Source organism: Ambystoma mexicanum, chromosome 4p, assembly GCF_040938575.1.
Source record: "Ambystoma mexicanum isolate Mex_15411 chromosome 4p, UKY_AmexF1_1, whole genome shotgun sequence".
Classification (NCBI taxonomy): Eukaryota; Metazoa; Chordata; class Amphibia; order Caudata; family Ambystomatidae; genus Ambystoma; species Ambystoma mexicanum.
Genome location: NC_090927.1, coordinates 845,211,670 through 845,234,169, shown reverse-complemented (window position 1 = coordinate 845,234,169; position 22,500 = coordinate 845,211,670). Strand labels below are relative to the sequence as shown.

The 22,500-nt window shown below is 47.5% G+C and overlaps 59 non-coding genes and 20 pseudogenes across 59 annotated transcripts in view; all 79 read left to right on the top strand.

Moving 5' to 3' along the window:
- Window positions 1–75, top strand: part of LOC138461145 (5S ribosomal RNA) — a 119-nt gene extending 44 nt beyond the window's left edge. The window contains exon 1 of the ribosomal RNA XR_011263780.1: window positions 1–75. This exon is cut by the window's left edge and continues 44 nt beyond it. This is a non-coding gene — a ribosomal RNA (5S ribosomal RNA).
- Window positions 76–180: 105 nt separating this feature from the next.
- LOC138458880 (5S ribosomal RNA) lies at window positions 181–289 on the top strand (annotated as a pseudogene).
- Window positions 290–753: 464 nt separating this feature from the next.
- LOC138463967 (5S ribosomal RNA) lies at window positions 754–872 on the top strand. Its single transcript, XR_011266550.1, has one exon. It is a non-coding gene; the product is annotated as a 5S ribosomal RNA (ribosomal RNA).
- A 106-nt stretch (window positions 873–978) lies between these two features.
- On the top strand, window positions 979–1,097 carry LOC138454127 (5S ribosomal RNA). The gene has a single exon (XR_011260819.1). It is a non-coding gene; the product is annotated as a 5S ribosomal RNA (ribosomal RNA).
- Window positions 1,098–1,203: 106 nt separating this feature from the next.
- LOC138460682 (5S ribosomal RNA) lies at window positions 1,204–1,322 on the top strand. The gene has a single exon (XR_011263353.1). It is a non-coding gene; the product is annotated as a 5S ribosomal RNA (ribosomal RNA).
- A 105-nt stretch (window positions 1,323–1,427) lies between these two features.
- LOC138457339 (5S ribosomal RNA) lies at window positions 1,428–1,536 on the top strand (annotated as a pseudogene).
- A 464-nt stretch (window positions 1,537–2,000) lies between these two features.
- Window positions 2,001–2,119, top strand: LOC138463966 (5S ribosomal RNA). The gene has a single exon (XR_011266549.1). It is a non-coding gene; the product is annotated as a 5S ribosomal RNA (ribosomal RNA).
- Window positions 2,120–2,225: 106 nt separating this feature from the next.
- On the top strand, window positions 2,226–2,344 carry LOC138464369 (5S ribosomal RNA). Its single transcript, XR_011266950.1, has one exon. It is a non-coding gene; the product is annotated as a 5S ribosomal RNA (ribosomal RNA).
- A 106-nt stretch (window positions 2,345–2,450) lies between these two features.
- Window positions 2,451–2,569, top strand: LOC138462328 (5S ribosomal RNA). The gene has a single exon (XR_011264928.1). It is a non-coding gene; the product is annotated as a 5S ribosomal RNA (ribosomal RNA).
- A 106-nt stretch (window positions 2,570–2,675) lies between these two features.
- On the top strand, window positions 2,676–2,784 carry LOC138456260 (5S ribosomal RNA; annotated as a pseudogene).
- A 106-nt stretch (window positions 2,785–2,890) lies between these two features.
- Window positions 2,891–3,009, top strand: LOC138460681 (5S ribosomal RNA). The gene has a single exon (XR_011263351.1). It is a non-coding gene; the product is annotated as a 5S ribosomal RNA (ribosomal RNA).
- A 106-nt stretch (window positions 3,010–3,115) lies between these two features.
- Window positions 3,116–3,224, top strand: LOC138458443 (5S ribosomal RNA; annotated as a pseudogene).
- Window positions 3,225–3,687: 463 nt separating this feature from the next.
- LOC138463963 (5S ribosomal RNA) lies at window positions 3,688–3,806 on the top strand. Its single transcript, XR_011266547.1, has one exon. It is a non-coding gene; the product is annotated as a 5S ribosomal RNA (ribosomal RNA).
- Window positions 3,807–3,912: 106 nt separating this feature from the next.
- LOC138464368 (5S ribosomal RNA) lies at window positions 3,913–4,031 on the top strand. Its single transcript, XR_011266949.1, has one exon. It is a non-coding gene; the product is annotated as a 5S ribosomal RNA (ribosomal RNA).
- Window positions 4,032–4,137: 106 nt separating this feature from the next.
- LOC138454126 (5S ribosomal RNA) lies at window positions 4,138–4,256 on the top strand. Its single transcript, XR_011260818.1, has one exon. It is a non-coding gene; the product is annotated as a 5S ribosomal RNA (ribosomal RNA).
- A 106-nt stretch (window positions 4,257–4,362) lies between these two features.
- Window positions 4,363–4,481, top strand: LOC138460679 (5S ribosomal RNA). The gene has a single exon (XR_011263349.1). It is a non-coding gene; the product is annotated as a 5S ribosomal RNA (ribosomal RNA).
- Window positions 4,482–4,587: 106 nt separating this feature from the next.
- LOC138461133 (5S ribosomal RNA) lies at window positions 4,588–4,706 on the top strand. Its single transcript, XR_011263769.1, has one exon. It is a non-coding gene; the product is annotated as a 5S ribosomal RNA (ribosomal RNA).
- Window positions 4,707–4,811: 105 nt separating this feature from the next.
- Window positions 4,812–4,920, top strand: LOC138458877 (5S ribosomal RNA; annotated as a pseudogene).
- A 464-nt stretch (window positions 4,921–5,384) lies between these two features.
- On the top strand, window positions 5,385–5,503 carry LOC138463962 (5S ribosomal RNA). Its single transcript, XR_011266546.1, has one exon. It is a non-coding gene; the product is annotated as a 5S ribosomal RNA (ribosomal RNA).
- A 106-nt stretch (window positions 5,504–5,609) lies between these two features.
- On the top strand, window positions 5,610–5,728 carry LOC138454125 (5S ribosomal RNA). The gene has a single exon (XR_011260817.1). It is a non-coding gene; the product is annotated as a 5S ribosomal RNA (ribosomal RNA).
- A 106-nt stretch (window positions 5,729–5,834) lies between these two features.
- LOC138464224 (5S ribosomal RNA) lies at window positions 5,835–5,953 on the top strand. The gene has a single exon (XR_011266806.1). It is a non-coding gene; the product is annotated as a 5S ribosomal RNA (ribosomal RNA).
- Window positions 5,954–6,058: 105 nt separating this feature from the next.
- On the top strand, window positions 6,059–6,167 carry LOC138457338 (5S ribosomal RNA; annotated as a pseudogene).
- A 464-nt stretch (window positions 6,168–6,631) lies between these two features.
- Window positions 6,632–6,750, top strand: LOC138463961 (5S ribosomal RNA). Its single transcript, XR_011266545.1, has one exon. It is a non-coding gene; the product is annotated as a 5S ribosomal RNA (ribosomal RNA).
- Window positions 6,751–6,856: 106 nt separating this feature from the next.
- LOC138464367 (5S ribosomal RNA) lies at window positions 6,857–6,975 on the top strand. Its single transcript, XR_011266948.1, has one exon. It is a non-coding gene; the product is annotated as a 5S ribosomal RNA (ribosomal RNA).
- Window positions 6,976–7,081: 106 nt separating this feature from the next.
- LOC138462327 (5S ribosomal RNA) lies at window positions 7,082–7,200 on the top strand. The gene has a single exon (XR_011264927.1). It is a non-coding gene; the product is annotated as a 5S ribosomal RNA (ribosomal RNA).
- Window positions 7,201–7,306: 106 nt separating this feature from the next.
- Window positions 7,307–7,415, top strand: LOC138456259 (5S ribosomal RNA; annotated as a pseudogene).
- Window positions 7,416–7,521: 106 nt separating this feature from the next.
- On the top strand, window positions 7,522–7,640 carry LOC138460678 (5S ribosomal RNA). Its single transcript, XR_011263348.1, has one exon. It is a non-coding gene; the product is annotated as a 5S ribosomal RNA (ribosomal RNA).
- Window positions 7,641–7,746: 106 nt separating this feature from the next.
- On the top strand, window positions 7,747–7,855 carry LOC138458442 (5S ribosomal RNA; annotated as a pseudogene).
- A 463-nt stretch (window positions 7,856–8,318) lies between these two features.
- LOC138463960 (5S ribosomal RNA) lies at window positions 8,319–8,437 on the top strand. The gene has a single exon (XR_011266544.1). It is a non-coding gene; the product is annotated as a 5S ribosomal RNA (ribosomal RNA).
- Window positions 8,438–8,543: 106 nt separating this feature from the next.
- LOC138464366 (5S ribosomal RNA) lies at window positions 8,544–8,662 on the top strand. The gene has a single exon (XR_011266946.1). It is a non-coding gene; the product is annotated as a 5S ribosomal RNA (ribosomal RNA).
- A 106-nt stretch (window positions 8,663–8,768) lies between these two features.
- Window positions 8,769–8,887, top strand: LOC138454124 (5S ribosomal RNA). Its single transcript, XR_011260816.1, has one exon. It is a non-coding gene; the product is annotated as a 5S ribosomal RNA (ribosomal RNA).
- A 106-nt stretch (window positions 8,888–8,993) lies between these two features.
- Window positions 8,994–9,112, top strand: LOC138462975 (5S ribosomal RNA). Its single transcript, XR_011265562.1, has one exon. It is a non-coding gene; the product is annotated as a 5S ribosomal RNA (ribosomal RNA).
- Window positions 9,113–9,218: 106 nt separating this feature from the next.
- On the top strand, window positions 9,219–9,337 carry LOC138461121 (5S ribosomal RNA). The gene has a single exon (XR_011263757.1). It is a non-coding gene; the product is annotated as a 5S ribosomal RNA (ribosomal RNA).
- Window positions 9,338–9,442: 105 nt separating this feature from the next.
- LOC138457337 (5S ribosomal RNA) lies at window positions 9,443–9,551 on the top strand (annotated as a pseudogene).
- Window positions 9,552–10,015: 464 nt separating this feature from the next.
- On the top strand, window positions 10,016–10,134 carry LOC138463959 (5S ribosomal RNA). The gene has a single exon (XR_011266543.1). It is a non-coding gene; the product is annotated as a 5S ribosomal RNA (ribosomal RNA).
- A 106-nt stretch (window positions 10,135–10,240) lies between these two features.
- LOC138464365 (5S ribosomal RNA) lies at window positions 10,241–10,359 on the top strand. The gene has a single exon (XR_011266945.1). It is a non-coding gene; the product is annotated as a 5S ribosomal RNA (ribosomal RNA).
- Window positions 10,360–10,465: 106 nt separating this feature from the next.
- Window positions 10,466–10,584, top strand: LOC138454122 (5S ribosomal RNA). The gene has a single exon (XR_011260814.1). It is a non-coding gene; the product is annotated as a 5S ribosomal RNA (ribosomal RNA).
- A 106-nt stretch (window positions 10,585–10,690) lies between these two features.
- LOC138460676 (5S ribosomal RNA) lies at window positions 10,691–10,809 on the top strand. Its single transcript, XR_011263347.1, has one exon. It is a non-coding gene; the product is annotated as a 5S ribosomal RNA (ribosomal RNA).
- Window positions 10,810–10,915: 106 nt separating this feature from the next.
- LOC138463824 (5S ribosomal RNA) lies at window positions 10,916–11,034 on the top strand. The gene has a single exon (XR_011266408.1). It is a non-coding gene; the product is annotated as a 5S ribosomal RNA (ribosomal RNA).
- Window positions 11,035–11,139: 105 nt separating this feature from the next.
- On the top strand, window positions 11,140–11,248 carry LOC138457595 (5S ribosomal RNA; annotated as a pseudogene).
- A 464-nt stretch (window positions 11,249–11,712) lies between these two features.
- LOC138463958 (5S ribosomal RNA) lies at window positions 11,713–11,831 on the top strand. The gene has a single exon (XR_011266542.1). It is a non-coding gene; the product is annotated as a 5S ribosomal RNA (ribosomal RNA).
- A 106-nt stretch (window positions 11,832–11,937) lies between these two features.
- Window positions 11,938–12,056, top strand: LOC138464363 (5S ribosomal RNA). Its single transcript, XR_011266943.1, has one exon. It is a non-coding gene; the product is annotated as a 5S ribosomal RNA (ribosomal RNA).
- Window positions 12,057–12,162: 106 nt separating this feature from the next.
- LOC138462326 (5S ribosomal RNA) lies at window positions 12,163–12,281 on the top strand. Its single transcript, XR_011264926.1, has one exon. It is a non-coding gene; the product is annotated as a 5S ribosomal RNA (ribosomal RNA).
- Window positions 12,282–12,387: 106 nt separating this feature from the next.
- LOC138459292 (5S ribosomal RNA) lies at window positions 12,388–12,496 on the top strand (annotated as a pseudogene).
- Window positions 12,497–12,949: 453 nt separating this feature from the next.
- On the top strand, window positions 12,950–13,068 carry LOC138463957 (5S ribosomal RNA). Its single transcript, XR_011266540.1, has one exon. It is a non-coding gene; the product is annotated as a 5S ribosomal RNA (ribosomal RNA).
- A 106-nt stretch (window positions 13,069–13,174) lies between these two features.
- Window positions 13,175–13,293, top strand: LOC138464361 (5S ribosomal RNA). The gene has a single exon (XR_011266942.1). It is a non-coding gene; the product is annotated as a 5S ribosomal RNA (ribosomal RNA).
- A 106-nt stretch (window positions 13,294–13,399) lies between these two features.
- Window positions 13,400–13,518, top strand: LOC138465001 (5S ribosomal RNA). The gene has a single exon (XR_011267577.1). It is a non-coding gene; the product is annotated as a 5S ribosomal RNA (ribosomal RNA).
- A 106-nt stretch (window positions 13,519–13,624) lies between these two features.
- On the top strand, window positions 13,625–13,743 carry LOC138460675 (5S ribosomal RNA). The gene has a single exon (XR_011263346.1). It is a non-coding gene; the product is annotated as a 5S ribosomal RNA (ribosomal RNA).
- Window positions 13,744–13,849: 106 nt separating this feature from the next.
- LOC138459733 (5S ribosomal RNA) lies at window positions 13,850–13,958 on the top strand (annotated as a pseudogene).
- Window positions 13,959–14,421: 463 nt separating this feature from the next.
- LOC138461650 (5S ribosomal RNA) lies at window positions 14,422–14,540 on the top strand. The gene has a single exon (XR_011264259.1). It is a non-coding gene; the product is annotated as a 5S ribosomal RNA (ribosomal RNA).
- A 106-nt stretch (window positions 14,541–14,646) lies between these two features.
- On the top strand, window positions 14,647–14,765 carry LOC138457238 (5S ribosomal RNA). Its single transcript, XR_011262207.1, has one exon. It is a non-coding gene; the product is annotated as a 5S ribosomal RNA (ribosomal RNA).
- Window positions 14,766–14,871: 106 nt separating this feature from the next.
- On the top strand, window positions 14,872–14,990 carry LOC138461109 (5S ribosomal RNA). Its single transcript, XR_011263746.1, has one exon. It is a non-coding gene; the product is annotated as a 5S ribosomal RNA (ribosomal RNA).
- A 106-nt stretch (window positions 14,991–15,096) lies between these two features.
- LOC138456131 (5S ribosomal RNA) lies at window positions 15,097–15,205 on the top strand (annotated as a pseudogene).
- A 106-nt stretch (window positions 15,206–15,311) lies between these two features.
- On the top strand, window positions 15,312–15,430 carry LOC138463022 (5S ribosomal RNA). The gene has a single exon (XR_011265609.1). It is a non-coding gene; the product is annotated as a 5S ribosomal RNA (ribosomal RNA).
- Window positions 15,431–15,536: 106 nt separating this feature from the next.
- Window positions 15,537–15,655, top strand: LOC138460674 (5S ribosomal RNA). The gene has a single exon (XR_011263345.1). It is a non-coding gene; the product is annotated as a 5S ribosomal RNA (ribosomal RNA).
- A 106-nt stretch (window positions 15,656–15,761) lies between these two features.
- LOC138455337 (5S ribosomal RNA) lies at window positions 15,762–15,880 on the top strand. Its single transcript, XR_011261973.1, has one exon. It is a non-coding gene; the product is annotated as a 5S ribosomal RNA (ribosomal RNA).
- Window positions 15,881–15,986: 106 nt separating this feature from the next.
- LOC138459771 (5S ribosomal RNA) lies at window positions 15,987–16,095 on the top strand (annotated as a pseudogene).
- Window positions 16,096–16,558: 463 nt separating this feature from the next.
- LOC138463956 (5S ribosomal RNA) lies at window positions 16,559–16,677 on the top strand. Its single transcript, XR_011266539.1, has one exon. It is a non-coding gene; the product is annotated as a 5S ribosomal RNA (ribosomal RNA).
- A 106-nt stretch (window positions 16,678–16,783) lies between these two features.
- On the top strand, window positions 16,784–16,902 carry LOC138464360 (5S ribosomal RNA). The gene has a single exon (XR_011266941.1). It is a non-coding gene; the product is annotated as a 5S ribosomal RNA (ribosomal RNA).
- A 106-nt stretch (window positions 16,903–17,008) lies between these two features.
- Window positions 17,009–17,127, top strand: LOC138464817 (5S ribosomal RNA). The gene has a single exon (XR_011267393.1). It is a non-coding gene; the product is annotated as a 5S ribosomal RNA (ribosomal RNA).
- Window positions 17,128–17,233: 106 nt separating this feature from the next.
- LOC138460673 (5S ribosomal RNA) lies at window positions 17,234–17,352 on the top strand. The gene has a single exon (XR_011263344.1). It is a non-coding gene; the product is annotated as a 5S ribosomal RNA (ribosomal RNA).
- Window positions 17,353–17,457: 105 nt separating this feature from the next.
- On the top strand, window positions 17,458–17,566 carry LOC138457334 (5S ribosomal RNA; annotated as a pseudogene).
- A 475-nt stretch (window positions 17,567–18,041) lies between these two features.
- On the top strand, window positions 18,042–18,160 carry LOC138463955 (5S ribosomal RNA). Its single transcript, XR_011266538.1, has one exon. It is a non-coding gene; the product is annotated as a 5S ribosomal RNA (ribosomal RNA).
- A 106-nt stretch (window positions 18,161–18,266) lies between these two features.
- LOC138464359 (5S ribosomal RNA) lies at window positions 18,267–18,385 on the top strand. The gene has a single exon (XR_011266940.1). It is a non-coding gene; the product is annotated as a 5S ribosomal RNA (ribosomal RNA).
- Window positions 18,386–18,491: 106 nt separating this feature from the next.
- On the top strand, window positions 18,492–18,610 carry LOC138462325 (5S ribosomal RNA). Its single transcript, XR_011264925.1, has one exon. It is a non-coding gene; the product is annotated as a 5S ribosomal RNA (ribosomal RNA).
- A 106-nt stretch (window positions 18,611–18,716) lies between these two features.
- LOC138456221 (5S ribosomal RNA) lies at window positions 18,717–18,825 on the top strand (annotated as a pseudogene).
- A 106-nt stretch (window positions 18,826–18,931) lies between these two features.
- LOC138459164 (5S ribosomal RNA) lies at window positions 18,932–19,040 on the top strand (annotated as a pseudogene).
- A 463-nt stretch (window positions 19,041–19,503) lies between these two features.
- Window positions 19,504–19,622, top strand: LOC138461649 (5S ribosomal RNA). Its single transcript, XR_011264258.1, has one exon. It is a non-coding gene; the product is annotated as a 5S ribosomal RNA (ribosomal RNA).
- A 106-nt stretch (window positions 19,623–19,728) lies between these two features.
- On the top strand, window positions 19,729–19,847 carry LOC138457226 (5S ribosomal RNA). Its single transcript, XR_011262205.1, has one exon. It is a non-coding gene; the product is annotated as a 5S ribosomal RNA (ribosomal RNA).
- A 106-nt stretch (window positions 19,848–19,953) lies between these two features.
- LOC138461097 (5S ribosomal RNA) lies at window positions 19,954–20,072 on the top strand. The gene has a single exon (XR_011263735.1). It is a non-coding gene; the product is annotated as a 5S ribosomal RNA (ribosomal RNA).
- Window positions 20,073–20,178: 106 nt separating this feature from the next.
- On the top strand, window positions 20,179–20,287 carry LOC138456129 (5S ribosomal RNA; annotated as a pseudogene).
- Window positions 20,288–20,393: 106 nt separating this feature from the next.
- LOC138460672 (5S ribosomal RNA) lies at window positions 20,394–20,512 on the top strand. Its single transcript, XR_011263343.1, has one exon. It is a non-coding gene; the product is annotated as a 5S ribosomal RNA (ribosomal RNA).
- A 106-nt stretch (window positions 20,513–20,618) lies between these two features.
- Window positions 20,619–20,737, top strand: LOC138455336 (5S ribosomal RNA). Its single transcript, XR_011261972.1, has one exon. It is a non-coding gene; the product is annotated as a 5S ribosomal RNA (ribosomal RNA).
- A 106-nt stretch (window positions 20,738–20,843) lies between these two features.
- Window positions 20,844–20,952, top strand: LOC138459769 (5S ribosomal RNA; annotated as a pseudogene).
- Window positions 20,953–21,415: 463 nt separating this feature from the next.
- Window positions 21,416–21,534, top strand: LOC138463954 (5S ribosomal RNA). The gene has a single exon (XR_011266537.1). It is a non-coding gene; the product is annotated as a 5S ribosomal RNA (ribosomal RNA).
- A 106-nt stretch (window positions 21,535–21,640) lies between these two features.
- On the top strand, window positions 21,641–21,759 carry LOC138464358 (5S ribosomal RNA). The gene has a single exon (XR_011266939.1). It is a non-coding gene; the product is annotated as a 5S ribosomal RNA (ribosomal RNA).
- Window positions 21,760–21,865: 106 nt separating this feature from the next.
- Window positions 21,866–21,984, top strand: LOC138464815 (5S ribosomal RNA). Its single transcript, XR_011267392.1, has one exon. It is a non-coding gene; the product is annotated as a 5S ribosomal RNA (ribosomal RNA).
- A 106-nt stretch (window positions 21,985–22,090) lies between these two features.
- Window positions 22,091–22,209, top strand: LOC138460671 (5S ribosomal RNA). Its single transcript, XR_011263342.1, has one exon. It is a non-coding gene; the product is annotated as a 5S ribosomal RNA (ribosomal RNA).
- A 105-nt stretch (window positions 22,210–22,314) lies between these two features.
- Window positions 22,315–22,423, top strand: LOC138457333 (5S ribosomal RNA; annotated as a pseudogene).
- The last annotated feature ends 77 nt before the right edge of the window (window positions 22,424–22,500 follow it).

The following is a 22,500-nucleotide window of genomic DNA, read 5'->3' as shown; positions in this document are numbered from 1 at the left end:
TCGGAAGCTAAGCAGTGTCGGGCCTAGTTAGTACCTGGATGGGAGACCACCTGGGAATACCAGGTGCTGTAGGCTTTTTTGTGCTCCAAGTTCAGGAAGTGAGCCATTTCACAATTGCCTTTCAAAACTGCAAGGTCTAGCCGACTAGATGCTTAAAAGTACAAACTCACTAGGCCCAGAGCCTACGGCCACACCACACTGAATGCGCCCGATCTCGGAAGCTAAGCAGGGTCTGGCCTAGTTAGTACCTGGATGGGAGACTGCCTGGGAATACCAGGTGCTGTAGGCTTTTTTTGTGCTCCATGATTAGTAATTGCGCAACTTCTCAATTATTTTTCAAATTTGGTATGTTTCCAAAATAATTGTATCCCGTTTTATAGCGGAAATGTTGGACAACATCATGAGGGCTGGAGCTACCTTTTTACATAGAATTAGCATACAGGTAGTGTGTTCATGGGTAATAAATCGACTTTCACATGTAATGCAGTACAGAGAATATTGAGTCCTTCAAGAGGCATGAAAGAAAACCATTATTGTGTTGATTGTTCTCTCCACCTCCCTGCAACAGACACAGGATGGATGAATTAAAGTTATCCTACCAGACATAGGAGTCCTGAATGGGCCCACCAGTCTTATATATCTCGCCTGATCGAGCCTGATCGAGCGATGAGCGTGGTATCATGTTGCAAGTGGCTGCATGGCTTAGCTTACTAAATGCAAATGCATAAGAGTAATATTCTTAGCATTCCTAGAGCCTACGGCCACACCACACTGAATGCACCCGATCTCGACTGATCTCGGAAGTTAAGCAGTGTCAGGCCTAGTTAGTACCTGGATGGGAGACCGCCTGGGAATACCAGGTGCTGTAGGCTTTTTTGTACTCCAAGTTCAGGAAGTGAGCCATTTCTCAATTGCCTTTCAAAACTGCAAGGTCTAGCCGACTAGATGCTTAAAAGTACAAAACTCACAAGAACCAGAGCCTACGGCCACAGCACACTGAATGCGCCCGATCTCGTCTGATCTCGGAAGCTAAGCAGTGTCGGGCCTCGTTAGTACCTGGATGGGAGACCGCCTGGGAATACCAGGTGCTGTAGGCTTTTTTGTGCTCCAAGTTCAGGAAGTGAGCCATTTCTCAATTGCCTTTCAAAACTGCAAGGTCTAGCTGACTAGATGCTTAAAAGTACAAAACTCACTAGGCCCAGAGCCTACGGCCACACCACACTGATTGCGCCCGATCTCGTCTGATCTCGGAAGCTAAGCAGTGTCGGGCCTAGTTAGTACCTGGATGGGAGACCACCTGGGAATACCAGGTGCTGTAGGCTTTTTTGTGCTCCAAGTTCAGGAAGTGAGCCATTTCACAATTGCCTTTCAAAACTGCAAGGTCTAGCCGACTAGATGCTTAAAAGTACAAACTCACTAGGCCCAGAGCCTACGGCCACACCACACTGAATGCGCCCGATCTCGGAAGCTAAGCAGGGTCGGGCCTAGTTAGTACCTGGATGGGAGACTGCCTGGGAATACCAGGTGCTGTAGGCTTTTTTTGTGCTCCATGATTAGTAATTGCGCAACTTCTCAATTATTTTTCAAATTTGGTATGTTTCCAAAATAATTGTATCCCGTTTTATAGCGGAAATGTTGGACAACATCATGAGGGCTGGAGCTACCTTTTTACATAGAATTAGCATACAGGTAGTGTGTTCATGGGTAATAAATCAACTTTCACATGTAATGCAGTACAGAGAATATTGAGTCCTTCAAGAGGCATGAAAGAAAACCATTATTGTGTTGATTGTTCTCTCCACCTCCCTGCAACAGACACAGGATGGATGAATTAAAGTTATCCTACCAGACATAGGAGTCCTGAATGGGCCCACCAGTCTTATATATCTCGCCTGATCGAGCCTGATCGAGCGCTGAGCGTGGTATCATGTTGCAAGTGGCTGCATGGCTTAGCTTACTAAATGCAAATGCATAAGAGTAATATTCTTAGCATTCCTAGAGCCTACGGCCACACCACACTGAATGCACCCGATCTCGACTGATCTCGGAAGTTAAGCAGTGTCAGGCCTAGTTAGTACCTGGATGGGAGACCGCCTGGGAATACCAGGTGCTGTAGGCTTTTTTGTGCTCCAAGTTCAGGAAGTGAGCCCTTTCTCAATTGCCTTTTAAAACTGCAAGGTCTAGCCGACTAGATGCTTAAAAGTACAAAACTCAGTAGGCCCAGAGCCTACGGCCACACCACACTGAATGTGCCTGATCTCGTCTGATCTCAGAAGCTAAGCAGTGTCGGGCCTAGTTAGTACCTGGATGGAAGACCGCCTGGGAATACCAGGTGCTGTAGGCTTTTTTGTACTCCAAGTTCAGGAAGTGAGCCATTTCTCAATTGCCTTTCAAAACTGCAAGGTCTAGCCGACTAGATGCTTAAAAGTACAAAACTCACAAGAACCAGAGCCTACGGCCACACCACACTGAATGCGCCCGATCTCGTCTGATCTCGGAAGCTAAGCAGTGTCGGGCCTCGTTAGTACCTGGATGGGAGACCGCCTGGGAATACCAGGTGCTGTAGGCTTTTTTGTGCTCCAAGTTCAGGAAGTGAGCCATTTCTCAATTGCCTTTCAAAATTGCAAGGTCTAGCTGACTAGATGCTTAAAAGTACAAAACTCACTAGGCCCAGAGCCTACGGCCACACCACACTGATTGCGCCCGATCTCGGAAGCTAAGCAGTGTCGGGCCTCGTTAGTACCTGGATGGGAGACCGCCTGGGAATACCAGGTGCTGTAGGCTTTTTTGTGCTCCAAGTTCAGGAAGTGAGCCATTTCTCAATTGCCTTTCAAAACTGCAAGGTCTAGCTGACTAGATGCTTAAAAGTACAAAACTCACTAGGCCCAGAGCCTACGGCCACACCACACTGATTGCGCCCGATCTCGTCTGATCTCGGAAGCTAAGCAGTGTCGGGCCTAGTTAGTACCTGGATGGGAGACCACCTGGGAATACCAGGTGCTGTAGGCTTTTTTGTGCTCCAAGTTCAGGAAGTGAGCCATTTCACAATTGCCTTTCAAAACTGCAAGGTCTAGCCGACTAGATGCTTAAAAGTACAAAACTCACTAGGCCCAGAGCCTACGGCCACACCACACTGAATGCGCCCGATCTCGGAAGCTAAGCAGGGTCAGGCCTAGTTAGTACCTGGATGGGAGACTGCCTGGGAATACCAGGTGCTGTAGGCTTTTTTGTGCTCCATGATTAGTAATTGCGCAACTTCTCAATTATTTTTCAAATTTGGTATGTTTCCAAAATAATTGTATCCCGTTTTATAGCGGAAATGTTGGACAACATCATGAGGGCTGGAGCTACCTTTTTACATAGAATTAGCATACAGGTAGTGTGTTCATGGGTAATAAATCGACTTTCACATGTAATGCAGTACAGAGAATATTGAGTCCTTCAAGAGGCATGAAAGAAAACCATTATTGTGTTGATTGTTCTCTCCACCTCCCTGCAACAGACACAGGATGGATGAATTAAAGTTATCCTACCAGACATAGGAGTCCTGAATGGGCCCACCAGTCTTATATATCTCGCCTGATCGAGCCTGATCGAGCGATGAGCGTGGTATCATGTTGCAAGTGGCTGCATGGCTTAGCTTACTAAATGCAAATGCATAAGAGTAATATTCTTAGCATTCCTAGAGCCTACGGCCACACCACACTGAATGCACCCGATCTCGACTGATCTCGGAAGTTAAGCAGTGTCAGGCCTAGTTAGTACCTGGATGGGAGACCGCCTGGGAATACCAGGTGCTGTAGGCTTTTTTGTGCTCCAAGTTCAGGAAGTGAGCCCTTTCTCAATTGCCTTTTAAAACTGCAAGGTCTAGCCGACTAGATGCTTAAAAGTACAAAACTCACTAGGCCCAGAGCCTACGGCCACACCACACTGAATGTGCCTGATCTCGTCTGATCTCAGAAGCTAAGCAGTGTCGGGCCTAGTTAGTACCTGGATGGAAGACCGCCTGGGAATACCAGGTGCTGTAGGCTTTTTTGTACTCCAAGTTCAGGAAGTGAGCCATTTCTCAATTGCCTTTCAAAACTGCAAGGTCTAGCCGACTAGATGCTTAAAAGTACAAAACTCACAAGAACCAGAGCCTACGGCCACAGCACACTGAATGCGCCCGATCTCGTCTGATCTCGGAAGCTAAGCAGTGTCGGGCCTCGTTAGTACCTGGATGGGAGACCGCCTGGGAATACCAGGTGCTGTAGGCTTTTTTGTGCTCCAAGTTCAGGAAGTGAGCCATTTCTCAATTGCCTTTCAAAACTGCAAGGTCTAGCTGACTAGATGCTTAAAAGTACAAAACTCACTAGGCCCAGAGCCTACGGCCACACCACACTGATTGCGCCCGATCTCGTCTGATCTCGGAAGCTAAGCAGTGTCGGGCCTAGTTAGTACCTGGATGGGAGACCACCTGGGAATACCAGGTGCTGTAGGCTTTTTTGTGCTCCAAGTTCAGGAAGTGAGCCATTTCTCAATTGCCTTTCAAAACTGCAAGGTCTAGCCGACTAGATGCTTAAAAGTACAAAACTCACTAAGCCCAGAGCCTACGGCCACACCACACTGAATGCGCCCGATCTCGTCTGATCTCGGAAGCTAAGCAGTGTCGGGCCTAGTTAGTACCTGGATGGGAGACCACCTGGGAATACCAGGTGCTGTAGGCTTTTTTGTGCTCCAAGTTCAGGAAGTGAGCCATTTCACAATTGCCTTTCAAAACTGCAAGGTCTAGCCGACTAGATGCTTAAAAGTACAAACTCACTAGGCCCAGAGCCTACGGCCACACCACACTGAATGCGCCCGATCTCGGAAGCTAAGCAGGGTCTGGCCTAGTTAGTACCTGGATGGGAGACTGCCTGGGAATACCAGGTGCTGTAGGCTTTTTTTGTGCTCCATGATTAGTAATTGCGCAACTTCTCAATTATTTTTCAAATTTGGTATGTTTCCAAAATAATTGTATCCCGTTTTATAGCGGAAATGTTGGACAACATCATGAGGGCTGGAGCTACCTTTTTACATAGAATTAGCATACAGGTAGTGTGTTCATGGGTAATAAATCGACTTTCACATGTAATGCAGTACAGAGAATATTGAGTCCTTCAAGAGGCATGAAAGAAAACCATTATTGTGTTGATTGTTCTCTCCACCTCCCTGCAACAGACACAGGATGGATGAATTAAAGTTATCCTACCAGACATAGGAGTCCTCAATGGGCCCACCAGTCTTATATATCTCGCCTGATCGAGCCTGATCGAGCGATGAGCGTGGTATCATGTTGCAAGTGGCTGCATGGCTTAGCTTACTAAATGCAAATGCATAAGAGTAATATTCTTAGCATTCCTAGAGCCTACGGCCACACCACACTGAATGCACCCGATCTCGACTGATCTCGGAAGTTAAGCAGTGTCAGGCCTAGTTAGTACCTGGATGGGAGACCGCCTGGGAATACCAGGTGCTGTAGGCTTTTTTGTACTCCAAGTTCAGGAAGTGAGCCATTTCTCAATTGCCTTTCAAAACTGCAAGGTCTAGCCGACTAGATGCTTAAAAGTACAAAACTCACAAGAACCAGAGCCTACGGCCACAGCACACTGAATGCGCCCGATCTCGTCTGATCTCGGAAGCTAAGCAGTGTCGGGCCTCGTTAGTACCTGGATGGGAGACCGCCTGGGAATACCAGGTGCTGTAGGCTTTTTTGTGCTCCAAGTTCAGGAAGTGAGCCATTTCTCAATTGCCTTTCAAAACTGCAAGGTCTAGCTGACTAGATGCTTAAAAGTACAAAACTCACTAGGCCCAGAGCCTACGGCCACACCACACTGATTGCGCCCGATCTCGTCTGATCTCGGAAGCTAAGCAGTGTCAGGCCTAGTTAGTACCTGGATGGGAGACCACCTGGGAATACCAGGTGCTGTAGGCTTTTTTGTGCTCCAAGTTCAGGAAGTGAGCCATTTCACAATTGCCTTTCAAAACTGCAAGGTCTAGCCGACTAGATGCTTAAAAGTACAAACTCACTAGGCCCAGAGCCTACGGCCACACCACACTGAATGCGCCCGATCTCGGAAGCTAAGCAGGGTCGGGCCTAGTTAGTACCTGGATGGGAGACTGCCTGGGAATACCAGGTGCTGTAGGCTTTTTTTGTGCTCCATGATTAGTAATTGCGCAACTTCTCAATTATTTTTCAAATTTGGTATGTTTCCAAAATAATTGTATCCCGTTTTATAGCGGAAATGTTGGACAACATCATGAGGGCTGGAGCTACCTTTTTACATAGAATTAGCATACAGGTAGTGTGTTCATGGGTAATAAATCAACTTTCACATGTAATGCAGTACAGAGAATATTGAGTCCTTCAAGAGGCATGAAAGAAAACCATTATTGTGTTGATTGTTCTCTCCACCTCCCTGCAACAGACACAGGATGGATGAATTAAAGTTATCCTACCAGACATAGGAGTCCTGAATGGGCCCACCAGTCTTATATATCTCGCCTGATCGAGCCTGATCGAGCGCTGAGCGTGGTATCATGTTGCAAGTGGCTGCATGGCTTAGCTTACTAAATGCAAATGCATAAGAGTAATATTCTTAGCATTCCTAGAGCCTACGGCCACACCACACTGAATGCACCCGATCTCGACTGATCTCGGAAGTTAAGCAGTGTCAGGCCTAGTTAGTACCTGGATGGGAGACCGCCTGGGAATACCAGGTGCTGTAGGCTTTTTTGTGCTCCAAGTTCAGGAAGTGAGCCCTTTCTCAATTGCCTTTTAAAACTGCAAGGTCTAGCCGACTAGATGCTTAAAAGTACAAAACTCAGTAGGCCCAGAGCCTACGGCCACACCACACTGAATGTGCCTGATCTCGTCTGATCTCAGAAGCTAAGCAGTGTCGGGCCTAGTTAGTACCTGGATGGAAGACCGCCTGGGAATACCAGGTGCTGTAGGCTTTTTTGTACTCCAAGTTCAGGAAGTGAGCCATTTCTCAATTGCCTTTCAAAACTGCAAGGTCTAGCCGACTAGATGCTTAAAAGTACAAAACTCACAAGAACCAGAGCCTACGGCCACACCACACTGAATGCGCCCGATCTCGTCTGATCTCGGAAGCTAAGCAGTGTCGGGCCTCGTTAGTACCTGGATGGGAGACCGCCTGGGAATACCAGGTGCTGTAGGCTTTTTTGTGCTCCAAGTTCAGGAAGTGAGCCATTTCTCAATTGCCTTTCAAAATTGCAAGGTCTAGCTGACTAGATGCTTAAAAGTACAAAACTCACTAGGCCCAGAGCCTACGGCCACACCACACTGATTGCGCCCGATCTCGGAAGCTAAGCAGTGTCGGGCCTCGTTAGTACCTGGATGGGAGACCGCCTGGGAATACCAGGTGCTGTAGGCTTTTTTGTGCTCCAAGTTCAGGAAGTGAGCCATTTCTCAATTGCCTTTCAAAACTGCAAGGTCTAGCTGACTAGATGCTTAAAAGTACAAAACTCACTAGGCCCAGAGCCTACGGCCACACCACACTGATTGCGCCCGATCTCGTCTGATCTCGGAAGCTAAGCAGTGTCGGGCCTAGTTAGTACCTGGATGGGAGACCACCTGGGAATACCAGGTGCTGTAGGCTTTTTTGTGCTCCAAGTTCAGGAAGTGAGCCATTTCACAATTGCCTTTCAAAACTGCAAGGTCTAGCCGACTAGATGCTTAAAAGTACAAAACTCACTAGGCCCAGAGCCTACGGCCACACCACACTGAATGCGCCCGATCTCGGAAGCTAAGCAGGGTCAGGCCTAGTTAGTACCTGGATGGGAGACTGCCTGGGAATACCAGGTGCTGTAGGCTTTTTTGTGCTCCATGATTAGTAATTGCGCAACTTCTCAATTATTTTTCAAATTTGGTATGTTTCCAAAATAATTGTATCCCGTTTTATAGCGGAAATGTTGGACAACATCATGAGGGCTGGAGCTACCTTTTTACATAGAATTAGCATACAGGTAGTGTGTTCATGGGTAATAAATCGACTTTCACATGTAATGCAGTACAGAGAATATTGAGTCCTTCAAGAGGCATGAAAGAAAACCATTATTGTGTTGATTGTTCTCTCCACCTCCCTGCAACAGACACAGGATGGATGAATTAAAGTTATCCTACCAGACATAGGAGTCCTGAATGGGCCCACCAGTCTTATATATCTCGCCTGATCGAGCCTGATCGAGCGATGAGCGTGGTATCATGTTGCAAGTGGCTGCATGGCTTAGCTTACTAAATGCAAATGCATAAGAGTAATATTCTTAGCATTCCTAGAGCCTACGGCCACACCACACTGAATGCACCCGATCTCGACTGATCTCGGAAGTTAAGCAGTGTCAGGCCTAGTTAGTACCTGGATGGGAGACCGCCTGGGAATACCAGGTGCTGTAGGCTTTTTTGTGCTCCAAGTTCAGGAAGTGAGCCCTTTCTCAATTGCCTTTTAAAACTGCAAGGTCTAGCCGACTAGATGCTTAAAAGTACAAAACTCACTAGGCCCAGAGCCTACGGCCACACCACACTGAATGTGCCTGATCTCGTCTGATCTCAGAAGCTAAGCAGTGTCGGGCCTAGTTAGTACCTGGATGGAAGACCGCCTGGGAATACCAGGTGCTGTAGGCTTTTTTGTACTCCAAGTTCAGGAAGTGAGCCATTTCTCAATTGCCTTTCAAAACTGCAAGGTCTAGCCGACTAGATGCTTAAAAGTACAAAACTCACAAGAACCAGAGCCTACGGCCACAGCACACTGAATGCGCCCGATCTCGTCTGATCTCGGAAGCTAAGCAGTGTCGGGCCTCGTTAGTACCTGGATGGGAGACCGCCTGGGAATACCAGGTGCTGTAGGCTTTTTTGTGCTCCAAGTTCAGGAAGTGAGCCATTTCTCAATTGCCTTTCAAAACTGCAAGGTCTAGCTGACTAGATGCTTAAAAGTACAAAACTCACTAGGCCCAGAGCCTACGGCCTCACCACACTGATTGCGCCCGATCTCGTCTGATCTCGGAAGCTAAGCAGTGTCGGGCCTAGTTAGTACCTGGATGGGAGACCACCTGGGAATACCAGGTGCTGTAGGCTTTTTTGTGCTCCAAGTTCAGGAAGTGAGCCATTTCTCAATTGCCTTTCAAAACTGCAAGGTCTAGCCGACTAGATGCTTAAAAGTACAAAACTCACTAAGCCCAGAGCCTACGGCCACACCACACTGAATGCGCCCGATCTCGTCTGATCTCGGAAGCTAAGCAGTGTCGGGCCTAGTTAGTACCTGGATGGGAGACCACCTGGGAATACCAGGTGCTGTAGGCTTTTTTGTGCTCCAAGTTCAGGAAGTGAGCCATTTCACAATTGCCTTTCAAAACTGCAAGGTCTAGCCGACTAGATGCTTAAAAGTACAAACTCACTAGGCCCAGAGCCTACGGCCACACCACACTGAATGCGCCCGATCTCGGAAGCTAAGCAGGGTCGGGCCTAGTTAGTACCTGGATGGGAGACTGCCTGGGAATACCAGGTGCTGTAGGCTTTTTTTGTGCTCCATGATTAGTAATTGCGCAACTTCTCAATTATTTTTCAAATTTGGTATGTTTCCAAAATAATTGTATCCCGTTTTATAGCGGAAATGTTGGACAACATCATGAGGGCTGGAGCTACCTTTTTACATAGAATTAGCATACAGGTAGTGTGTTCATGGGTAATAAATCAACTTTCACATGTAATGCAGTACAGAGAATATTGAGTCCTTCAAGAGGCATGAAAGAAAACCATTATTGTGTTGATTGTTCTCTCCACCTCCCTGCAACAGACACAGGATGGATGAATTAAAGTTATCCTACCAGACATAGGAGTCCTGAATGGGCCCACCAGTCTTATATATCTCGCCTGATCGAGCCTGATCGAGCGATGAGCGTGGTATCATGTTGCTAGTGGCTGCATGGCTTAGCTTACTAAATGCAAATGCATAAGAGTAATATTCTTAGCATTCCTAGAGCCTACGGCCACACCACACTGAATGCACCCGATCTCGACTGATCTCGGAAGTTAAGCAGTGTCAGGCCTAGTTAGTACCTGGATGGGAGACCGCCTGGGAATACCAGGTGCTGTAGGCTTTTTTGTGCTCCAAGTTCAGGAAGTGAGCCCTTTCTCAATTGCCTTTTAAAACTGCAAGGTCTAGCCGACTAGATGCTTAAAAGTACAAAACTCACTAGGCCCAGAGCCTACGGCCACACCACACTGAATGTGCCTGATCTCGTCTGATCTCAGAAGCTAAGCAGTGTCGGGCCTAGTTAGTACCTGGATGGAAGACCGCCTGGGAATACCAGGTGCTGTAGGCTTTTTTGTACTCCAAGTTCAGGAAGTGAGCCATTTCTCAATTGCCTTTCAAAACTGCAAGGTCTAGCCGACTAGATGCTTAAAAGTACAAAACTCACAAGAACCAGAGCCTACGGCCACAGCACACTGAATGCGCCCGATCTCGTCTGATCTCGGAAGCTAAGCAGTGTCGGGCCTCGTTAGTACCTGGATGGGAGACCGCCTGGGAATACCAGGTGCTGTAGGCTTTTTTGTGCTCCAAGTTCAGGAAGTGAGCCATTTCTCAATTGCCTTTCAAAACTGCAAGGTCTAGCTGACTAGATGCTTAAAAGTACAAAACTCACTAGGCCCAGAGCCTACGGCCACACCACACTGATTGCGCCCGATCTCGTCTGATCTCGGAAGCTAAGCAGTGTCGGGCCTAGTTAGTACCTGGATGGGAGACCACCTGGGAATACCAGGTGCTGTAGGCTTTTTTGTGCTCCAAGTTCAGGAAGTGAGCCATTTCTCAATTGCCTTTCAAAACTGCAAGGTCTAGCCGACTAGATGCTTAAAAGTACAAAACTCACTAAGCCCAGAGTCTACGGCCACACCACACTGAATGCGCCCGATCTCGTCTGATCTCGGAAGCTAAGCAGTGTCGGGCCTAGTTAGTACCTGGATAGGAGACCACCTGGGAATACCAGGTGCTGTAGGCTTTTTTGTGCTCCAAGTTCAGGAAGTGAGCCATTTCACAATTGCCTTTCAAAACTGCAAGGTCTAGCCGACTAGATGCTTAAAAGTACAAACTCACTAGGCCCAGAGCCTACGGCCACACCACACTGAATGCCCCCGATCTCGGAAGCTAAGCAGGGTCGGGCCTAGTTAGTACCTGGATGGGAGACTGCCTGGGAATACCAGGTGCTGTAGGCTTTTTTTGTGCTCCATGATTAGTAATTGCGCAACTTCTCAATTATTTTTCAAATTTGGTATGTTTCCAAAATAATTGTATCCCGTTTTATAGCGGAAATGTTGGACAACATCATGAGGGCTGGAGCTACCTTTTTACATAGAATTAGCATACAGGTAGTGTGTTCATGGGTAATAAATCGACTTTCACATGTAATGCAGTACAGAGAATATTGAGTCCTTCAAGAGGCATGAAAGAAAACCATTATTGTGTTGATTGTTCTCTCCACCTCCCTGCAACAGACACAGGATGGATGAATTAAAGTTATCCTACCAGACATAGGAGTCCTGAATGGGCCCACCAGTCTTATATATCTCGCCTGATCGAGCCTGATCGAGCGATGAGCGTGGTATCATGTTGCAAGTGGCTGCATGGCTTAGCTTACTAAATGCAAATGCATAAGAGTAATATTCTTAGCATTCCTAGAGCCTACGGCCACACCACACTGAATGCACCCGATCTCGACTGATCTCGGAAGTTAAGCAGTGTCAGGCCTAGTTAGTACCTGGATGGGAGACCGCCTGGGAATACCAGGTGCTGTAGGCTTTTTTGTGCTCCAAGTTCAGGAAGTGAGCCCTTTCTCAATTGCCTTTTAAAACTGCAAGGTCTAGCCGACTAGATGCTTAAAAGTACAAAACTCAGTAGGCCCAGAGCCTACGGCCACACCACACTGAATGTGCCTGATCTCGTCTGATCTCAGAAGCTAAGCAGTGTCGGGCCTAGTTAGTACCTGGATGGAAGACCGCCTGGGAATACCAGGTGCTGTAGGCTTTTTTGTACTCCAAGTTCAGGAAGTGAGCCATTTCTCAATTGCCTTTCAAAACTGCAAGGTCTAGCCGACTAGATGCTTAAAAGTACAAAACTCACAAGAACCAGAGCCTACGGCCACACCACACTGAATGCGCCCGATCTCGTCTGATCTCGGAAGCTAAGCAGTGTCGGGCCTCGTTAGTACCTGGATGGGAGACCGCCTGGGAATACCAGGTGCTGTAGGCTTTTTTGTGCTCCAAGTTCAGGAAGTGAGCCATTTCACAATTGCCTTTCAAAACTGCAAGGTCTAGCCGACTAGATGCTTAAAAGTACAAAACTCACTAGGCCCAGAGCCTTCGGCCACACCACACTGAATGCGCCCGATCTCGGAAGCTAAGCAGGGTCAGGCCTAGTTAGTACCTGGATGGGAGACTGCCTGGGAATACCAGGTGCTGTAGGCTTTTTTGTGCTCCATGATTAGTAATTGCGCAACTTCTCAATTATTTTTCAAATTTGGTATGTTTCCAAAATAATTGTATCCCGTTTTATAGCGGAAATGTTGGACAACATCATGAGGGCTGGAGCTACCTTTTTACATAGAATTAGCATACAGGTAGTGTGTTCATGGGTAATAAATCGACTTTCACATGTAATGCAGTACAGAGAATATTGAGTCGTTCAAGAGGCATGAAAGAAAACCATTATTGTGTTGATTGTTCTCTCCACCTCCCTGCAACAGACACAGGATGGATGAATTAAAGTTATCCTACCAGACATAGGAGTCCTGAATGGGCCCACCAGTCTTATATATCTCGCCTGATCGAGCGATGAGCGTGGTATCATGTTGCAAGTGGCTGCATGGCTTAGCTTACTAAATGCAAATGCATAAGAGTAATATTCTTAGCATTCCTAGAGCCTACGGCCACACCACACTGAATGCACCCGATCTCGACTGATCTCGGAAGTTAAGCAGTGTCAGGCCTAGTTAGTACCTGGATGGGAGACCGCCTGGGAATACCAGGTGCTGTAGGCTTTTTTGTGCTCCAAGTTCAGGAAGTGAGCCCTTTCTCAATTGCCTTTTAAAACTGCAAGGTCTAGCCGACTAGATGCTTAAAAGTACAAAACTCACTAGGCCCAGAGCCTACGGCCACACCACACTGAATGTGCCTGATCTCGTCTGATCTCAGAAGCTAAGCAGTGTCGGGCCTAGTTAGTACCTGGATGGAAGACCGCCTGGGAATACCAGGTGCTGTAGGCTTTTTTGTACTCCAAGTTCAGGAAGTGAGCCATTTCTCAATTGCCTTTCAAAACTGCAAGGTCTAGCCGACTAGATGCTTAAAAGTACAAAACTCACAAGAACCAGAGCCTACGGCCACACCACACTGAATGCGCCCGATCTCGTCTGTTCTCGGAAGCTAAGCAGTGTCGGGCCTCGTTAGTACCTGGATGGGAGACCGCCTGGGAATACCAGGTGCTGTAGGCTTTTTTGTGCTCCAAGTTCAGGAAGTGAGCCATTTCTCAATTGCCTTTCAAAAGTGCAAGGTCTAGCTGACTAGATGCTTAAAAGTACAAAACTCACTAGGCCCAGAGCCTACGGCCACACCACACTGATTGCGCCCGATCTCGTCTGATCTCGGAAGCTAAGCAGTGTCGGGCCTAGTTAGTACCTGGATGGGAGACCACCTGGGAATACCAGGTGCTGTAGGCTTTTTTGTGCTCCAAGTTCAGGAAGTGAGCCATTTCTCAATTGCCTTTCAAAACTGCAAGGTCTAGCCGACTAGATGCTTAAAAGTACAAAACTCACTAGGCCCAGAGCCTACGGCCACACCACACTGAATGTGCCCGATCTCAGAAGCTAAGCAGGGTCAGGCCTAGTTAGTACCTGGATGGGAGACTGCCTGGGAATACCAGGTGCTGTAGGCTTTTTTGTGCTCCATGATTAGTAATTGCGCAACTTCTCAATTATTTTTCAAATTTGGTATGTTTCCAAAATAATTGTATCCCGTTTTATAGCGGAAATGTTGGACAACATCATGAGGGCTGGAGCTACCTTTTTACATAGAATTAGCATACAGGTAGTGTGTTCATGGGTAATAAATCGACTTTCACATGTAATGCAGTACAGAGAATATTGAGTCCTTCAAGAGGCATGAAAGAAAACCATTATTGTGTTGATTGTTCTCTCCACCTCCCTGCAACAGACACAGGATGGATGAATTAAAGTTATCCTACCAGACATAGGAGTCCTGAATGGGCCCACCAGTCTTATATATCTCGCCTGATCGAGCCTGATCGAGCGATGAGCGTGGTATCATGTTGCAAGTGGCTGCATGGCTTAGCTTACTAAATGCAAATGCATAAGAGTAATATTCTTAGCATTCCTAGAGCCTACGGCCACACCACACTGAATGCACCCGATCTCGTCTGATCTCGGAAGTTAAGCAGTGTCAGGCCTAGTTAGTACCTGGATGGGAGACCGCCTGGGAATACCAGGTGCTGTAGGCTTTTTTGTGCTCCAAGTTCAGGAAGTGAGCCCTTTCTCAATTGCCTTTTAAAACTGCAAGGTCTAGCCGACTAGATGCTTAAAAGTACAACACTCACTAGGCCCAGAGCCTACGGCCACACCACACTGAATGCGCCTGATCTCGTCTGATCTCAGAAGCTAAGCAGTGTCGGGCCTAGTTAGTACCTGGATGGGAGACCGCCTGGGAATACCAGGTGCTGTAGGCTTTTTTGTACTCCAAGTTCAGGAAGTGAGCCATTTCTCAATTGCCTCTCAAAACTGCAAGGTCTAGCCGACTAGATGCTTAAAAGTACAAAACTCACTAGGCCCAGAGCCTACGGCCACACCACACTGAATGCGCCCGATCTCGTCTGATCTCGGAAGCTAAGCAGTGTCGGGCCTAGTTAGTACCTGGATGGGAGACCACCTGGGAATACCAGGTGCTGTAGGCTTTTTTGTGCTCCAAGTTCAGGAAGTGAGCCATTTCACAATTGCCTTTCAAAACTGCAAGGTCTAGCCGACTAGATGCTTAAAAGTACAAAACTCACTAGGCCCAGAGCCTACGGCCACACCACACTGAATGCGCCCGATCTCGGAAGCTAAGCAGGGTCGGGCCTAGTTAGTACCTGGATGGGAGACCGCCTGGGAATACCAGGTGCTGTAGGCTTTTTTGTGCTCCAAGTTCAGGAAGTGAGCCATTTCTCAATTGCCTTTCAAAATTGCAAGGTCTAGCTGACTAGATGCTTAAAAGTACAAAACTCACTAGGCCCAGAGCCTACGGCCACACCACACTGATTGCGCCCGATCTCGTCTGATCTCGGAAGCTAAGCAGTGTCGGGCCTCGTTAGTACCTGGATGGGAGACCGCCTGGGAATACCAGGTGCTGTAGGCTTTTTTGTGCTCCAAGTTCAGGAAGTGAGCCATTTCTCAATTGCCTTTCAAAACTGCAAGGTCTAGCTGACTAGATGCTTAAAAGTACAAAACTCACTAGGCCCAGAGCCTACGGCCACACCACACTGATTGCGCCCGATCTCGTCTGATCTCGGAAGCTAAGCAGTGTCGGGCCTAGTTAGTACCTGGATGGGAGACCACCTGGGAATACCAGGTGCTGTAGGCTTTTTTGTGCTCCAAGTTCAGGAAGTGAGCCATTTCACAATTGCCTTTCAAAACTGCAAGGTCTAGCCGACTAGATGCTTAAAAGTACAAAACTCACTAGGCCCAGAGCCTACGGCCACACCACACTGAATGCGCCCAATCTCGACTGATCTCGGAAGTTAAGCAGTGTCAGGCCTAGTTAGTACCTGGATGGGAGACCGCCTGGGAATACCAGGTGCTGTAGGCTTTTTTGTGCTCCAAGTTCAGGAAGTGAGCCCTTTCTCAATTGCCTTTTAAAACTGCAAGGTCTAGCCGACTAGATGCTTAAAAGTACAAAACTCACTAGGCCCAGAGCCTACGGCCACACCACACTGAATGTGCCCAATCTCGGAAGCTAAGCAGGGTCAGGCCTAGTTAGTACCTGGATGGGAGACTGCCTGGGAATACCAGGTGCTGTAGGCTTTTTTGTGCTCCATGATTAGTAATTGCGCAACTTCTCAATTATTTTTCAAATTTGGTATGTTTCCAAAATAATTGTATCCCGTTTTATAGCGGAAATGTTGGACAACATCATGAGGGCTGGAGCTACCTTTTTACATAGAATTAGCATACAGGTAGTGTGTTCATGGGTAATAAATCGACTTTCACATGTAATGCAGTACAGAGAATATTGAGTCCTTCAAGAGGCATGAAAGAAAACCATTATTGTGTTGATTGTTCTCTCCACCTCCCTGCAACAGACACAGGATGGATGAATTAAAGTTATCCTACCAGACATAGGAGTCCTGAATGGGCCCACCAGTCTTATATATCTCGCCTGATCGAGCCTGATCGAGCGATGAGCGTGGTATCATGTTGCAAGTGGCTGCATGGCTTAGCTTACTAAATGCAAATGCATAAGAGTAATATTCTTAGCATTCCTAGAGCCTACGGCCACACCACACTGAATGCACCCGATCTCGACTGATCTCGGAAGTTAAGCAGTGTCAGGCCTAGTTAGTACCTGGATGGGAGACCGCCTGGGAATACCAGGTGCTGTAGGCTTTTTTGTGCTCCAAGTTCAGGAAGTGAGCCCTTTCTCAATTGCCTTTTAAAACTGCAAGGTCTAGCCGACTAGATGCTTAATAGTACAAAACTCACTAGGCCCAGAGCCTACGGCCACACCACACTGAATGTGCCTGATCTCGTCTGATCTCAGAAGCTAAGCAGTGTCGGGCCTAGTTAGTACCTGGATGGAAGACCGCCTGGGAATACCAGGTGCTGTAGGCTTTTTTGTACTCCAAGTTCAGGAAGTGAGCCATTTCTCAATTGCCTTTCAAAACTGCAAGGTCTAGCCGACTAGATGCTTAAAAGTACAAAACTCACAAGAACCAGAGCCTACGGCCACACCACACTGAATGCGCCCGATCTCGTCTGATCTTGGAAGCTAAGCAGTGTCGGGCCTCGTTAGTACCTGGATGGGAGACCGCCTGGGAATACCAGGTGCTGTAGGCTTTTTTGTGCTCCAAGTTCAGGAAGTGAGCCATTTCTCAATTGCCTTTCAAAACTGCAAGGTCTAGCTGACTAGATGCTTAAAAGTACAAAACTCACTAGGCCCAGAGCCTACGGCCACACCACACTGATTGCGCCCGATCTCGTCTGATCTCGGAAGCTAAGCAGTGTCGGGCCTAGTTAGTACCTGGATGGGAGACCACCTGGGAATACCAGGTGCTGTAGGCTTTTTTGTGCTCCAAGTTCAGGAAGTGAGCCATTTCACAATTGCCTTTCAAAACTGCAAGGTCTAGCCGACTAGATGCTTAAAAGTACAAACTCACTAGGCCCAGAGCCTACGGCCACACCACACTGAATGCGCCCGATCTCGGAAGCTAAGCAGGGTCGGGCCTAGTTAGTACCTGGATGGGAGACTGCCTGGGAATACCAGGTGCTGTAGGCTTTTTTTGTGCTCCATGATTAGTAATTGCGCAACTTCTCAATTATTTTTCAAATTTGGTATGTTTCCAAAATAATTGTATCCCGTTTTATAGCGGAAATGTTGGACAACATCATGAGGGCTGGAGCTACCTTTTTACATAGAATTAGCATACAGGTAGTGTGTTCATGGGTAATAAATCAACTTTCACATGTAATGCAGTACAGAGAATATTGAGTCCTTCAAGAGGCATGAAAGAAAACCATTATTGTGTTGATTGTTCTCTCCACCTCCCTGCAACAGACACAGGATGGATGAATTAAAGTTATCCTACCAGACATAGGAGTCCTGAATGGGCCCACCAGTCTTATATATCTCGCCTGATCGAGCCTGATCGAGCGCTGATCGAGCGATGAGCGTGGTATCATGTTGCAAGTGGCTGCATGGCTTAGCTTACTAAATGCAAATGCATAAGAGTAATATTCTTAGCATTCCTAGAGCCTACGGCCACACCACACTGAATGCACCCGATCTCGACTGATCTCGGAAGTTAAGCAGTGTCAGGCCTAGTTAGTACCTGGATGGGAGACCGCCTGGGAATACCAGGTGCTGTAGGCTTTTTTGTGCTCCAAGTTCAGGAAGTGAGCCCTTTCTCAATTGCCTTTTAAAACTGCAAGGTCTAGCCGACTAGATGCTTAAAAGTACAAAACTCAGTAGGCCCAGAGCCTACGGCCACACCACACTGAATGTGCCTGATCTCGTCTGATCTCAGAAGCTAAGCAGTGTCGGGCCTAGTTAGTACCTGGATGGAAGACCGCCTGGGAATACCAGGTGCTGTAGGCTTTTTTGTACTCCAAGTTCAGGAAGTGAGCCATTTCTCAATTGCCTTTCAAAACTGCAAGGTCTAGCCGACTAGATGCTTAAAAGTACAAAACTCACAAGAACCAGAGCCTACGGCCACACCACACTGAATGCGCCCGATCTCGTCTGATCTCGGAAGCTAAGCAGTGTCGGGCCTCGTTAGTACCTGGATGGGAGACCGCCTGGGAATACCAGGTGCTGTAGGCTTTTTTGTGCTCCAAGTTCAGGAAGTGAGCCATTTCTCAATTGCCTTTCAAAATTGCAAGGTCTAGCTGACTAGATGCTTAAAAGTACAAAACTCACTAGGCCCAGAGCCTACGGCCACACCACACTGATTGCGCCCGATCTCGGAAGCTAAGCAGTGTCGGGCCTCGTTAGTACCTGGATGGGAGACCACCTGGGAATACCAGGTGCTGTAGGCTTTTTTGTGCTCCAAGTTCAGGAAGTGAGCCATTTCTCAATTGCCTTTCAAAACTGCAAGGTCTAGCCGACTAGATGCTTAAAAGTACAAAACTCACTAGGCCCAGAGCCTACGGCCACACCACACTGAATGTGCCCGATCTCGGAAGCTAAGCAGGGTCAGGCCTAGTTAGTACCTGGATGGGAGACTGCCTGGGAATACCAGGTGCTGTAGGCTTTTTTGTGCTCCATGATTAGTAATTGCGCAACTTCTCAATTATTTTTCAAATTTGGTATGTTTCCAAAATAATTGTATCCCGTTTTATAGCGGAAATGTTGGACAACATCATGAGGGCTGGAGCTACCTTTTTACATAGAATTAGCATACAGGTAGTGTGTTCATGGGTAATAAATCGACTTTCACATGTAATGCAGTACAGAGAATATTGAGTCCTTCAAGAGGCATGAAAGAAAACCATTATTGTGTTGATTGTTCTCTCCACCTCCCTGCAACAGACACAGGATGGATGAATTAAAGTTATCCTACCAGACATAGGAGTCCTGAATGGGCCCACCAGTCTTATATATCTCGCCTGATCGAGCCTGATCGAGCGATGAGCGTGGTATCATGTTGCAAGTGGCTGCATGGCTTAGCTTACTAAATGCAAATGCATAAGAGTAATATTCTTAGCATTCCTAGAGCCTACGGCCACACCACACTGAATGCACCCGATCTCGTCTGATCTCGGAAGTTAAGCAGTGTCAGGCCTAGTTAGTACCTGGATGGGAGACCGCCTGGGAATACCAGGTGCTGTAGGCTTTTTTGTGCTCCAAGTTCAGGAAGTGAGCCCTTTCTCAATTGCCTTTTAAAACTGCAAGGTCTAGCCGACTAGATGCTTAAAAGTACAACACTCACTAGGCCCAGAGCCTACGGCCACACCACACTGAATGCGCCTGATCTCGTCTGATCTCAGAAGCTAAGCAGTGTCGGGCCTAGTTAGTACCTGGATGGGAGACCGCCTGGGAATACCAGGTGCTGTAGGCTTTTTTGTACTCCAAGTTCAGGAAGTGAGCCATTTCTCAATTGCCTCTCAAAACTGCAAGGTCTAGCCGACTAGATGCTTAAAAGTACAAAACTCACTAGGCCCAGAGCCTACGGCCACACCACACTGAATGCGCCCGATCTCGTCTGATCTCGGAAGCTAAGCAGTGTCGGGCCTAGTTAGTACCTGGATGGGAGACCACCTGGGAATACCAGGTGCTGTAGGCTTTTTTGTGCTCCAAGTTCAGGAAGTGAGCCATTTCACAATTGCCTTTCAAAACTGCAAGGTCTAGCCGACTAGATGCTTAAAAGTACAAAACTCACTAGGCCCAGAGCCTACGGCCACACCACACTGAATGCGCCCGATCTCGGAAGCTAAGCAGGGTCGGGCCTAGTTAGTACCTGGATGGGAGACCGCCTGGGAATACCAGGTGCTGTAGGCTTTTTTGTGCTCCAAGTTCAGGAAGTGAGCCATTTCTCAATTGCCTTTCAAAACTGCAAGGTCTAGCTGACTAGATGCTTAAAAGTACAAAACTCACTAGGCCCAGAGCCTACGGCCACACCACACTGATTGCGCCCGATCTCGTCTGATCTCGGAAGCTAAGCAGTGTCGGGCCTAGTTAGTACCTGGATGGGAGACCACCTGGGAATACCAGGTGCTGTAGGCTTTTTTGTGCTCCAAGTTCAGGAAGTGAGCCATTTCACAATTGCCTTTCAAAACTGCAAGGTCTAGCCGACTAGATGCTTAAAAGTACAAAACTCACTAGGCCCAGAGCCTACGGCCACACCACACTGAATGCGCCCAATCTCGACTGATCTCGGAAGTTAAGCAGTGTCAGGCCTAGTTAGTACCTGGATGGGAGACCGCCTGGGAATACCAGGTGCTGTAGGCTTTTTTGTGCTCCAAGTTCAGGAAGTGAGCCCTTTCTCAATTGCCTTTTAAAACTGCAAGGTCTAGCCGACTAGATGCTTAAAAGTACAAAACTCACTAGGCCCAGAGCCTACGGCCACACCACACTGAATGTGCCCAATCTCGGAAGCTAAGCAGGGTCAGGCCTAGTTAGTACCTGGATGGGAGACTGCCTGGGAATACCAGGTGCTGTAGGCTTTTTTGTGCTCCATGATTAGTAATTGCGCAACTTCTCAATTATTTTTCAAATTTGGTATGTTTCCAAAATAATTGTATCCCGTTTTATAGCGGAAATGTTGGACAACATCATGAGGGCTGGAGCTACCTTTTTACATAGAATTAGCATACAGGTAGTGTGTTCATGGGTAATAAATCGACTTTCACATGTAATGCAGTACAGAGAATATTGAGTCCTTCAAGAGGCATGAAAGAAAACCATTATTGTGTTGATTGTTCTCTCCACCTCCCTGCAACAGACACAGGATGGATGAATTAAAGTTATCCTACCAGACATAGGAGTCCTGAATGGGCCCACCAGTCTTATATATCTCGCCTGATCGAGCCTGATCGAGCGATGAGCGTGGTATCATGTTGCAAGTGGCTGCATGGCTTAGCTTACTAAATGCAAATGCATAAGAGTAATATTCTTAGCATTCCTAGAGCCTACGGCCACACCACACTGAATGCACCCGATCTCGACTGATCTCGGAAGTTAAGCAGTGTCAGGCCTAGTTAGTACCTGGATGGGAGACCGCCTGGGAATACCAGGTGCTGTAGGCTTTTTTGTGCTCCAAGTTCAGGAAGTGAGCCCTTTCTCAATTGCCTTTTAAAACTGCAAGGTCTAGCCGACTAGATGCTTAATAGTACAAAACTCACTAGGCCCAGAGCCTACGGCCACACCACACTGAATGTGCCTGATCTCGTCTGATCTCAGAAGCTAAGCAGTGTCGGGCCTAGTTAGTACCTGGATGGAAGACCGCCTGGGAATACCAGGTGCTGTAGGCTTTTTTGTACTCCAAGTTCAGGAAGTGAGCCATTTCTCAATTGCCTTTCAAAACTGCAAGGTCTAGCCGACTAGATGCTTAAAAGTACAAAACTCACAAGAACCAGAGCCTACGGCCACACCACACTGAATGCGCCCGATCTCGTCTGATCTTGGAAGCTAAGCAGTGTCGGGCCTCGTTAGTACCTGGATGGGAGACCGCCTGGGAATACCAGGTGCTGTAGGCTTTTTTGTGCTCCAAGTTCAGGAAGTGAGCCATTTCTCAATTGCCTTTCAAAACTGCAAGGTCTAGCTGACTAGATGCTTAAAAGTACAAAACTCACTAGGCCCAGAGCCTACGGCCACACCACACTGATTGCGCCCGATCTCGTCTGATCTCGGAAGCTAAGCAGTGTCGGGCCTAGTTAGTACCTGGATGGGAGACCACCTGGGAATACCAGGTGCTGTAGGCTTTTTTGTGCTCCAAGTTCAGGAAGTGAGCCATTTCACAATTGCCTTTCAAAACTGCAAGGTCTAGCCGACTAGATGCTTAAAAGTACAAACTCACTAGGCCCAGAGCCTACGGCCACACCACACTGAATGCGCCCGATCTCGGAAGCTAAGCAGGGTCGGGCCTAGTTAGTACCTGGATGGGAGACTGCCTGGGAATACCAGGTGCTGTAGGCTTTTTTTGTGCTCCATGATTAGTAATTGCGCAACTTCTCAATTATTTTTCAAATTTGGTATGTTTCCAAAATAATTGT